General features: G+C 41.6%; 1 protein-coding gene across 1 annotated transcript in view; it reads right to left on the bottom strand.

The window, feature by feature from the left end:
- BRINP1 (BMP/retinoic acid inducible neural specific 1) overlaps positions 1–12,484 on the bottom strand; it is a 203,421-nt gene that overhangs the window by 157,075 nt on the left and 33,862 nt on the right. The window lies entirely within an intron of this gene.

Genomic DNA, 12,484 nt, shown 5'->3' with positions numbered 1-12,484 from the left:
CTCCTTTCTACCCTCTAAACTTCTCATGGGCAGAATGGGGTATAGAGGCCCCTCACCTCAAGCTTCCACAGGACAACTCAAAGAGCATGGCAAAGGTCTCCTGGAGCTTGGGGGAACATGGAGGATTGGTGTCTATCTCACATCAGAGAAATCTCAAACAAAAATTCCAAAGAGAGAAATCTAAAGAGAGGCAGGCTGAAACCCAGCAGCAGAGCAGGGGCTGCAATTTGGGAAGTAACTGCCTAGTTCACGGGTAAAAAGAATGTGTCCCCTCCACATAGATCAGAGGTGGGCCACCTGCAAGGGAAAACTGGGTGAGGTTGCCTTCAATCCTGACCCAGCGGGAGAGGTGATGCCAGAGACAGGAAACTGGAATAATCTCCCTGCCATGTACCAAGGGTCCAAAGGATAAGTGACAGGCAAGCAGCTAAAGATACATTTTCCTACATCAAAGGAATCACAAGTAAGAAATCCCAGAGAAAAAGGAAAACTCCAAAAACACCCCCAAAGCAATGTTGCCAGTAAGAAAAGGTTAGCATTAAACATCTGCCAAGGCTGCAAAGCACTGATGCTAGATCATCAGAAAATACTCGTCAAGGAAGAATCCTTCTACCTCCTCACTTCTCCATTGTTGGCCAAACTTTATGCCTTGAAGAAGTCAGAGGTCAAGGTTAGCAAGATGGAGGAGGCATGGTAAAATTGCAACTTGGGGAAAGAGGAAAATCTGGAGAAACAGTAAAGTTTCCACTTTAAATAAAATATTTGTTGTAATATACTGAACTAGACACATTGATTACTGAGCAGAGACTATGTATGGAGAATAGAGGTGAACCCCCCAAATTTTAAAAGTCACCTGAAAAAATTATGGTCTTGCCTTAACTTTCAACCAAATGTCAGAGGAAACCTGATCCAAGAGTTAAGTTTAAAAAGTGGGTGAAAAGAAGCAAGTGGTTTTTGCTTTTGTTTCTTTCTGATCTTGCCCTATGAATCCTGTTTAGCCAAAGGGAAGATTTCATGAATTAAAACACCTTGGTGCCCAACTCAGTACAAACGTCCAATTAATTCCAATGAGAATTTACTAATCAGGGTATACAAGGCAAAAAAAAAAAAAAAATTCTTAGAATTTCTAGTGTACTTGTTTACTACCTATCTTCAAGACTCATCCCACATACCAGTCACAAGTCACCAATGGTCATGAAGTGAAGAGCAGAAGCCCTACTGCACAGTGGGTTCTGTTTTTCCTTTGGGGTATTGTGATAACTTGGTGTTTTTATCGGTGCCTAGTGATATGGAGTTTAGGATTCTATCATCTGACTTTAACTAAAATGAGCAAGTGGCTTCAAAATACTATTGGGAAGAAACTTTTAATTGGCAATAATGAAAATAATTCAAGACAACACAAACAAGAAAATGGTGAAGGGCCAGCCACCCTACAATGCTCAATCAAAAGTGAGATTTAATCAGATTTATCAAGAATTGGAAGATTCAAGACAATCATGAAGACTAAACTATGGATTTACATCTCCTATCATTAATGCTGACCCTTGCTCTAAGTGGATCTTGAACACTGGGGAATTGAGATATTAGCTAGTAAAGTTAATATGTGTAAATAATTTATATACATACATTCATAGGAAGGAATACTGCCAAAAATTTCTACTGATTGCTACATGCGTATCTTACAAAAACATTCTAGAAAACCTTGGAATGGCCGGGCACGGTGGCTCACGTCTGTAATCCCAAAACTTTGGGAGACCGAGGTGGGCAGATCACCTGAGGTTGGGAGTTCGAGACCAGCCTGACCAACATGGAGAAACCCCATCTCTACTAAAAATACAAAAATTAGCTGGCTGTGGTGGTGCATGCCTGTAATCCCAGCTACTCGGGAGGCTGAGGCAAGAGAATTGCTTGAACCAGGGAGGCGAAAGTTGTAGTGAGCCAAGATCACGCCATTGCACTCCAGCCTGGGCAACAAGAGTGAAACTCTGTCAAAAGGAAAGAAAGAAAGAAAGAGAGAGAAAAAGAGAGAAAGAGAAGAGAGGAAAAAAGAAAACTCTGGAATGAGTGTTCATTATAATTTGTATATTTTACATTATTATTTTTAACCACATAATCAACATCTCTAGGAAATCACACAGGCTTCTCAAACTCAAAATATCCCCAACCAAACTCATTATCACCCTCTCAAACTTTCCTGTCTCCCAGTATTCCCCATCCAAGTAAACCACACAATCTCCCAAATCATGCCTGTGAGAAGCTTGGGACTTTTCCTTTTTCCTCCACCCTATTCGGCCATTGCCACTGCTGCCACAACCATTTCCACATCCTGTCAATTTACTTTGCTTTCACATCCATCTACTTCCTTTGCCAGTCTTATTCTTCTCCCTTCTCTCTGAACCTCAGAGAAATCTTACACTCTTCCCTTTGCCTTACACACTTCTTTTTTCTAAGCCTATCCTCGTTTGACACCTGTCATTCCATTTTGAACATGACTAACTCTCACTTGGATTATCACAACCATCTTCCTACTGGTCGTCTTCCTTCATGTCTGTCTACCACCTCCACCCTAAGCACTTGTTGCCAGAGTGATCTATCAAAATACAGATGCAACCATGACACTCACCTAATCTAGCAGATCCAGCCATTCCCTATTGATTGTTTTACCCCTTAGTCTTGCATTCAACAATAAGCTGAATCCTTTTCCTACTTCCATGCTTCCACACCCCATCCTCAACTCATCTTGTTCTCCAGATTCTCTCCCCAATTGCACCAACTGAACACACTGTAAATCTCCATGCCTCAGTGCCTTGTTTAGACTGTTCCCTCTCCTTGCAATGCCCATCCCTGTTTCCCAACTTTATAATAGGCAATTCATGGCTAAATTTATTAGTAAGAGTGAATGAAAGATTACTGAGCATGTATTACTTGCTAGATACCATGTCAGACTCTCATGCCCAATAGCATTAAATCCACAGAACAATCCCATAAGACATTAAATTGCATTATTTCAATTTTGCAGATGATAAAGCTGAGGCCCTTTTAAAGTATCTGATTATTTTTCCAGTGTTGCAGTACCTAAAAATGGCAGAATTGAACTTGAACCTAAACCAATTCTAAGTGCTATGACTCAGGGTTTTAAAACAGTAAGCTAAGAAACCACATCATCCCTAATTGTAGTTTTCTTATTTTGACCAGTGTGAACTACCACAAATCAACTGTAAAAATGTTAATAAAGAGAATTTCTGATAAGTCATCTTGAAGCATGAAACTCCTAGAAATAGTGAATCTAGGGAAGTTCATGGAAAACTGAATAAAAGTTAAAATATGTAGAATAATTATTTTTGTAATTTTTTTCTGTGATCCTATTATATTTTATTAACAATATAAACCTAAGTTATGTATAGCACTTTTTTTCTTTTTAAATATTTCATTTGGACCCACATTTAGAAATGTGAGGGTCTAAATTCAGGGAGACTGCCTTTGGAGCTTTCTCCCCAAATTATCAGCAGTCTATGCAAGAGATCTTTCAAAAGGGGAAGTGAAATAAATATTTTGGAGTGTTCATTGTAGGCCAGTTTGCTACAATTCAATAGATATTTCTTGATCCTCTATTTTAATTGGCTCTCACAGTCCAGAATGTGAGATGGATATAGATATATGTAATTTCAGTATAATGTAATAACAGAGCAAAGACAGGATACGTCCAGGGTTCTGTGGAACACGGGCCCCTAAACTAGGGTCTCTGGAAATGCTTCCTGGAGATGACATCTAGATGAGGCCTTAGAAGACAGAGAGACATTTGTGAGGTAATGAAAAGTTTGGCCTGCATTTCAGACCAAGAGAAGCATGTGAAATGGCATGAAGGAGTGTGTTGTGAGTATGGAATCTACAAACATTTCCCAGTTGCTGCAGTGGGAATTTTGAGGCAAGGAGTGGCAGAAGATGAAGCAAAACCTCAGTGGGATCACTTATTACATAACCATATCACTACCAACAACTGGTAGTTTCTTGGGGACCAAGATTCTTTTTTATTTTATTTTAGTGCTGGGGTACATGTGCAAGATGTTCAGGTTTGTTATATAGGTAAACATTTGCCATGGTGATTGGCTGTACCTATCAACTCATCACCTAGGTATTAAGCCCAGCACGCATTAGCTATTTTTCCTGATGCTCTCTCCCACAGTGCCTTCAACAGGCAGGCCCCAGTGTATGTTGTTCCCCTCCCTGTGGAGGACCAAGATTCCTGTTTCCCCTCCTATGTATGTCCAGCATCTGGAACTAATTATTGGGTAGGTACTGAATCAATATTTATTGAATGGATGAACTGTACAAATTGAGAGCAAGGATTCACTCCATGGGATCACAGGGAACCATGGGAACCTTCTAAACACAGTAGCTTTATGTCAGAGTTTCATTTTAGACGAATTACTCCAACTGCAGGGGTTAGTGGAGAGATTTAAGGTAGGATAAGGAAGCAATTGAGGACACTATAGATTATACATGGTCTGAACAAGACATCTTGTATTAGATGGAAAAAAAAATGAGAAGCAAAATTAGCAAGATGGGTGGATGAAGTGAGAAAAGGAAGGTGTATACAATGACTCTTAGTCTGTTTTGGTAACCAGGTTAATGGTGGTGCCATTCATGACAATAAAGAATAATGGAAAAGGAATGGGTTTTGAGTAAATGATGACAAGTTCCCTCTTGGATCTGTTGCGTTTGAGGTGTCCATTGACATTCAAGTTAGGATTTCTAGTAGGCTATAGAATCCTTGAGAGAAAAAAAAGAAGAAGAAGAAGAAAGGCCAGGGCTAGAGGTAAATATTTGTAAATCACTATGAACCAGTGGTGGTTAGAACTACAGGAGTGGATGAGACCACTCAGTAAACACATGAGTCAACAGTAATGCAAATAAATAGTAAGCAATGCCCATTTTTAGTCAGCATGAAGAGGAAGAGATGTCATAAAGTGGACTGAAAAGAGATAGTACGATGGATGAAGGGGAATTATGAGAGAATAATGGCAACAAAGCCAGGGGAGCAGGGGTGTGTAAGAAGAAAAGGGTCTCAAGTTTCAAAGGCTACAGAGTGCTAGAACAAGATAAAGATGCAAAATATCTGTTAGACTTAAGAATACAGAGGTAGCTGACAGTTGTCAACAGCATGATGGAAACAGAAGATTCATTGAAAGAGATTAAGGCATGAATGGGATGTGAGTCAATGGAGACATAGAGTATACAGTACTTGGCTAAGATGGAAAAAGCAGAAGAGCAAATGGCTCTCCTTTCTCCCTACCAGAGAGGGAAGCCAAGAGTCAATGGAAGATTTTTTGTTTCCTTTATGGAAAGACTTTAGTATATTTAATTCTAGGATAGACCTAGAATTAAATAATAGAATATGAGACAGAAAGATAATTAGCACTTATTGAGAGAGTGGAATGGAGTCTGGGATAGGGTGGCCAAACTCTGGACCAGACACTTGGTAATTAAATAGAAAGTGTCCATGACTTTAGGGAGCCATAGGCTGATAACGGAGATAAATCTGTAAAACCCAAATTACAAAACAATAGATTGAGTATCAGAGACCTGAACAATGTTGTTGGAGCAAAGGAAGGAAGAAGTAACTCAAACAGAGCCAGTTCAAAAATACTTCTCAGGGGAGCTGAGATTTGGCTTGGGAGTCAAAAAGACTTCTCAGGGGAGCTGAGAATGGTTCAAACAAGGATGTGCCAGCTGAAAGGACAAAACAAAAACAAACAAACAAACAAACCCAAGAGCAAGTTTTCCAGGTCATGAGAGCAGTGTGAGCAAAAGCATGGAATCATAAAAACCCACCACTAAAATGAGTAAGAAATGTAAAGAGTAAGAAAAGTTTGCTGCCCCCACAGAGGCATATTGAAGAGCTTGGAAGCAGACTTGGAGGCAGAAATAGATGCCAAAGATAGAACCAGGCACTACACAGGTGCTCAAGATACAGCGACCCAATAAAGAAACAGATTGTTCTGGTGAGTTAGTGGCTTTGAGTTCTTCCCTGGGGTTAATTATTCTTAATATTCAGTGGAGCAAATAGATAAAACACTTAAGTTTTGTGTTTGAATCCAAATTCCAATATTTACTCATCAAAAGTTCTGACCCTTGGCCTGATGTTTCCAGCAGGTCCCTACTGAAATCAGATGAAAAGTTCTTGGTGGATTCATTTGTATAGAAACTACCATGGTTCAGCTAATTCTTCTGCAATGTTGTCATCCTTTTATAGAGTACCTTTTAAATGATGAACTAAAAGTACAGCCACAGCTGTCACTTGTCTGTGACAATCATAGAATCCAAGAAAGAAGGCAGGGGACACATGAGTGTTTAAGCAGATGCTGGATGTGCCTGGGCCGGCAATCACAGGTTCAGTGTTGAGATTGAGCACTCTGCCTCTTCCCACTCTCTCAAGGTTCTCCTCACACCATCCTTGCATTCCAGTAAAACTTCATGCTGCCAAGGAACTGAGCTCCCATTTGATCTCTCAGCCACTTTTAACATACACAGGACAAAGATTTATATTCTTCATTCCAGTGATGAGAAAATGAACAGTCAGAGAGGTAACACCAGTAAATTATTTTAATAAAACAGGCATAATTCACTGATCCCTCAAAACAAGCATCTGAAGATGTGATTATCATTCCTATTTCATAGGTGAGAAAAAAGCCAGAAAGTTTTAGAACTTTCTGAGACCCATGGTCTCAAAGCTACTGTGAGGCAGCAGCAAGATCCAAATCCATGTAATCTGGTTTCTGAATCCACTAGCCAGTGATACCTATTTAATGTTCTACTTGGATGAGAAGTAGACTTGGATCTAAACTCCTGCCATAGGCCCCGAGCTGGGCTTTCAGTCTTATACTTTCTCATAATTCTTCACTTTGATAGAGAACAATTTATTTCCCACACAGAAGCACATCCATGGTCCACCAGTGAGGGATGTGAACATATTACAGAGGGTGCCAATTTTTTTTTAACCTTTTCCACATGTCTCAGAATTCGAAAAGACACTAGGAGTGCTCACCATTTTCTTTCTCTGCCTTTTGCTAAACCAGAGCCATCTAATTTCCCTGTTAAGACTGATCTTTACCTCCTCATCACCTGCAGGATACAGTCCAAATTCTTTAACAAGGCATTTTATTTCTACCCTGCCTACTTTCCAAACTCACCTCACCACCATCCACTCCCCCATGCTCTTCCCTCCAGCATACCAAACTTCTTACAGTTGCCTCAAGGTTTTGCAAATTCTCTGAAATGCCTCCATGTCTCTAGGTACTAAAGAGCAAATTCTTACTGTCCCTTGACAATTCATCTCCAGTATCTTCTCTGGAGGCCTTTATTTGAACACCAGTAGGAGTGAACCCTCCCATATTTGGGACTTTGCTGACATTGTCCATTCTTCTTTGTGTTTCTATCTCATTCAATGGTTGACATTTATGTTTCTGAGACTGAACGATGAGCATCCTAAAGGTAAGGCCCAGGTTCTAACACAATCCTATATCCTTACATTTAACATAAAAGCTGGCATGCAATAAATGTGATTGACCTTTCATATTTGCCTCTCAGGGGCCTGTTTTCCCTTCTTAACAGTCATCAAGGCTGGATGCAGTGGCTCACACCTGTAATCCCAACACTTTGGGAGGCTGAGGCGGGGGGATCACGACTTCAGGAGTTCAAGACCAGCCTGACCAGCATAGTGAAACCCCATCTCTACTAAAAATACAAAAAATCAGCCAGGCATGGTGGTGTGCAACTGTAGTCCCAGGTTCTTGGGAGGCTGAGGCAGGAGAATTGCTTGAACCCAGCAGGTGGAGGCTGCAGTGAGCCGAGATTGTGCCACTGCTCTCCAGTTTGGGTGACAGAGTGAGAATCCATCTCAAAAAAACAAAACAACAGCAACAACAAGAAACAGTCATCAATTTTTACTTGGAGTTCTATTGCTTTCCCACATTCAGTTCTTGCAGTGTGATGGGTAGTTTCAGGATCAGTCCATGATTCGACTTAAAGAAGTAAAATGTAAAAGACCCCCAGGACCAAGAAAGCAAGGCTTTGCTACCAGACCTGAACCTAAAGGGAAGAGAAGCTGGAGTGTTGGCAGGCATTTTATCACTATGAGGAGGAGCCTTGGAAAGGCAGGACCAAGACTTGTTCTAAGATGAGACTAGAGAAACCCTGGAGCAACCTGCTGCCCAGCTCTGCTCACAAGCTTTAGTTACATAAGACAATCACATGATTTTGTTGTTTTGGGTTTTGGATTTTTCTTGCCTTAAAACAATTTCAGTTTGGTTCGCTACTGCTAGCAGCACACAGAGCCCAAAGAAATAACAGCAATTTGTCAACAACATCTGCGTCCATATATAACATCGGGGGGTTCCAGTAGAATTTAATTGGCTCCTTCTATGGTACTGGTTTGGGGGTGTTCCTGCTGTCATGAGTGTTTCTTTGTAAATATGTAGATGATGAAGTCTGTCTTAATCCTTTACCACTCTCTCTTCCTAGCTTTTTCTAGACCTCCATTGATTACACAGCTGCCATTCCGCCCAAGACCTCCAGCTTTACTAACGTGAGAATCAACCAAAGATACAAAGATACAAGAAATTCACTATTTCCATCCCCTTGACACTATCCGAGGTTTCACGAAGAATATTCCACAGACCACTTTGGTCAAAATCGCCAGGGATGCTTAATAAATGTTCAACCTTTTGGACCCTTCACCAGACCTACCGAATCATAAATCTCTCTAGTAAGAAGTGTATAGGGATCTGCACTTTTAGTAAATTCTCCGGTGAATGTTATACTCTAAAGGGTAAAAGCCACTATCTGAGCTGGGGAGGAAGATCAGCAGGATCAGCTGAGGCCATTGCTGAACTCTAAGAAATGCCTTCCTATTGTTGCAGGGACAAGCCTCCTGATGAGCTAGAACCAGGGTCCTTCCTGTTATCTTCAAACTCTGAATAAAAAGCTGTGCACTATCTGATTTCTAAGGGCCCAACCAGTCCCATGTGTATGATTTTCAGGAGGCTACGTCACCACTCCGAGGATCTATTTTCCCATCTGTGTTGCTAGATTCAGGAACTCTGTATATAACCATTCTAGCTACCATTTTTAGTCCTTACAATATTAATAATAATTTACTAATGACAAAAATAAATTGCAAACACTTACTGTATGACAGAAGCTGTGTCAAGAATTTTGTAGATGTTACCTCAATTCATCTCCATAACAACCTATGGGATAGTTGTGGTGGATTACTTTAATGGCCCCAACACATCACCCCTCCCTATCATTAGGCACTCTGTCATGTACTTTTTAGCCCTTCTACTAAGGAGGTAGAGTCTAATCCCCTTTCCTTGAATTTGGGCTCATCTTCATAACTCCCTTTGGTCAGATGAGGCAGAAGTGATGGTGTGTCAGTTCTGAGCCTGTACACAAGACACCTTGTGAGTTTCTACTTAACCTCTGTGCTCCTGCTACTGTCACAAGGACATGCCTGATATTTCAGAGGGAGGATGAAAGACATGCAGAGCAGGCTCTCGAGCTAACATGACTCAGCCAAGCCAAGATTAGAGTAGAGCACCCCCCTTCCCCACTGAACTGCAGGAGCAAGAGCAGCCCAGCCTAGATCAGTGAGCCTGGGTTAGGTCAGCTGGCCCTAGCTGCCCCACTGATGCATGAGCTTCAAGTGCCAGCTGTTTAAAGCCAATGAATTGGGTGAGGTGGCGGGAAGAGAGAGGTTGTTATATAACAAGTTTACGGTAATAGCTAACAGATACACTAGGTAATATTAATATTCCCACTTTATAGATAAGAAAACTGAGGGTCAGTGAAGCAAAGTAACTTGTTCAAAGTCACACTATTAATAGTAAGAGCCAAAGTTGGGATTTGATGCTAGATCTATTCAAAGCTTAGGCTCTTAATTCACATTAAACTGTCAGCTACTGGGTTGAGGACTCTGGTCCCCAAGCTATGTGCCTTTAATCTAGTGTGGCTTGTGAGTCTCAAGCAGTCTCTGACTTTAAAGTGAATTTCTGGCAGGCTGTGGTGGCTCATGCCTGTAATCCCAGGACTTTAGGAGGCTGAGGAAGGTGGATTTTCTGAGCTCAGGAATTTGAGACCAGCCTGGGCAACATGGCAAAACCCTATCTCTACCAAAAATACAAAAAAATTAGCCAGGCATGGTGGTGCACGCCTGTGGTCCCAGCTACTCAGGAGGCTGAGGTGAGAGGATCACTTGAGCCTGGGAGGCAGAGGCTGTAGTGAGCCAAGATCGTGCCACTGCACTTCAACCTGGGTGACAGAGTGAGACCCTGTTTCAAAAAAAAAAAAAAAAAAAAAAGTTCTTAAAATATTTCTAATCTTCAAATAAAAAAAAATAAATTTTCCCCTCCAGATTTCATTAAAAATTCTGGAGGTGAGGTCCAAAAATCTGTAGTCTTAAAACGCTCCCGTATTATTTTAATGCATTTGTGGGGATGAATGGCCTATATTTGGAGTAGGAGAGAAGGGCTTGTCCTAAACGAGGGGACACTGAGTATTCACTGAAGTTCTTTCCATCTCATAGGCTGTGAATGTGCAGTCTACCTTAATCCATCTATGCATAAGAAAGGAAGCTTGCAGGCTTTAAGTCAGAAAGGAACAAGGTGTTTCATTGGGAGCCTAAGGAAAGAAAAAATATATATATTGCATCTTTTGGATGAAAGGGCCCTTAATCTTCAAAACACAAACCATTTTCCATACCAAAGCCCCTTCAAGTCTAGGAAGTCTGCTGGGGCCTCAAGTCAGGCAAACAGCTTGTGTTTTGCAGATTAAGGGGCCTTTGACCCAGAGGATCCATTTTTGTGAAACTCCAAAGGAAATGCCTGGTCTATTTCTAGCCCATACACTCCCTGACAGAGGCAGCTCTAAATGCAGTCTGAGAAGAAGGCCGCTTTCCTGCTGGGAGTGGGGCCCAGCACACAGTAGGTAGTTAGATGAATGGAAGGTTTCCTGAAAGAGATCCTTTGCCTCAAAATATCATACCTGCTTCCTTGCCAGGATACCCCAAATGCTCATTATAGAATAAACACAACTTTGAACTAATGAAAATTCCTGCTCAAGGAAGAGGGCCAATCGTGCCAACCAGCAGGAGCAGGCATATTTCTAACACCTTCGAATTGAGGGGTACATTACCTCATTCGGTTTTCACAACACCGTGTTGTTGGCACAACGGGGAAACTGAATCATCACCCCACAGGCAAGGAAACTGAGAATTGAAGTAGTGTGCCTAAGATTACCCAAGCAAGCTCTCATGCTCCTCCCTAATCAGACCCCAGCCCTAGGAATTCAACAAGGGCAAGATAAAAGTCGGAAGCAGGGTTATTTGTGGAGGATAAACTAGAGCATGCCATCAGGTTTAGCTGACACTTAACTAAGCTAAGTGAAAATACCCCAATTCTAGCCTCCACTACTACTATAGAGGCAAGACTTGGGGCAACTGATATCCCTAAATCTCTGGAACTTGGTCTCTGCACCTGTGCAACGAGGAAGGTAGACTTAAGTGTTTTCTTATGTTCCTTCCAAGAATCACAGTACTTGTCTTGGACTATAATTCTGTACTGGTGAAATAAGGAAGAAACTTGCACTTTATGGAGGGGGTGGGGGAGGGGAATAGAGAGAGAGAGAGAATCATGCTCAATCTTGGCTCGCCTTGGATGAGGGGACATTGTGCCAGACAAGAGAGATCGAGTCTGAGGAAGTGAATGGATTTGATTTGTCTAAGCCTTAGCAAAGCAAATATTACTGAAATGTTGGCTGACCGCCACTGACTTCCAAACAGAAAATGGCTTCCAGATATACTGTGGGAGCTCAGCAGGGTCTGTTAGAGTGAGTGATGGGGTGGCCATGCACTGCTGGAGAGCAGGGAGAAAGATTATAATATTCTCCTGACTGAGACGGACACAAACAGCCAGCTCAGGAGGAGGAGAGAAGGCACCAGCTGAATGTCCCCTAAAAGGCTCAGATAATTTACAGAAATCCCAGAAGGGCCTTTGGAAACTGTTAACCTAAGGCTGCTTGAGCCAAGTTACGTGGTTAGATGTCAAGAGAGTTGGTGAGTGCAGCAAGCACTGATCTGGGAGTCAGGAGGCCTGAGCTCAGGGCCCAGCTAGGTTTCTAATTCATCATGTGATCTGAGTCAAGGCTCATCCCATCCACAGACCTCAGTTAGTCTGTGCAGAAAGTTGGAAGTTTTAAATTATCTCTAAGGGCCCTTCTAACTCAGGCATTCTATGACACACTCTATCGGTGACTCACTCAACAGGTACCTACTGGATACCTTTCCAATATCAGTGATTCGTTCAACAGGTACTTACTGGATACCTTTCCAATATCAGTGATTCATTCAAAAGGTACTTAATGAACACCTACCCAATATCAGTGATTTGATCAACAGGAACCTAATGGACACCTATCCAATATTAGTGAT

The sequence above is a fragment of the Pan troglodytes genome, chromosome 11, assembly GCF_028858775.2.
Source record: "Pan troglodytes isolate AG18354 chromosome 11, NHGRI_mPanTro3-v2.0_pri, whole genome shotgun sequence".
Taxonomy (NCBI): domain Eukaryota; kingdom Metazoa; phylum Chordata; class Mammalia; order Primates; family Hominidae; genus Pan; species Pan troglodytes.
The sequence above is the reverse complement of the archived record's forward strand: the minus strand, read 5'-3'. Positions and strand labels throughout refer to the sequence as shown.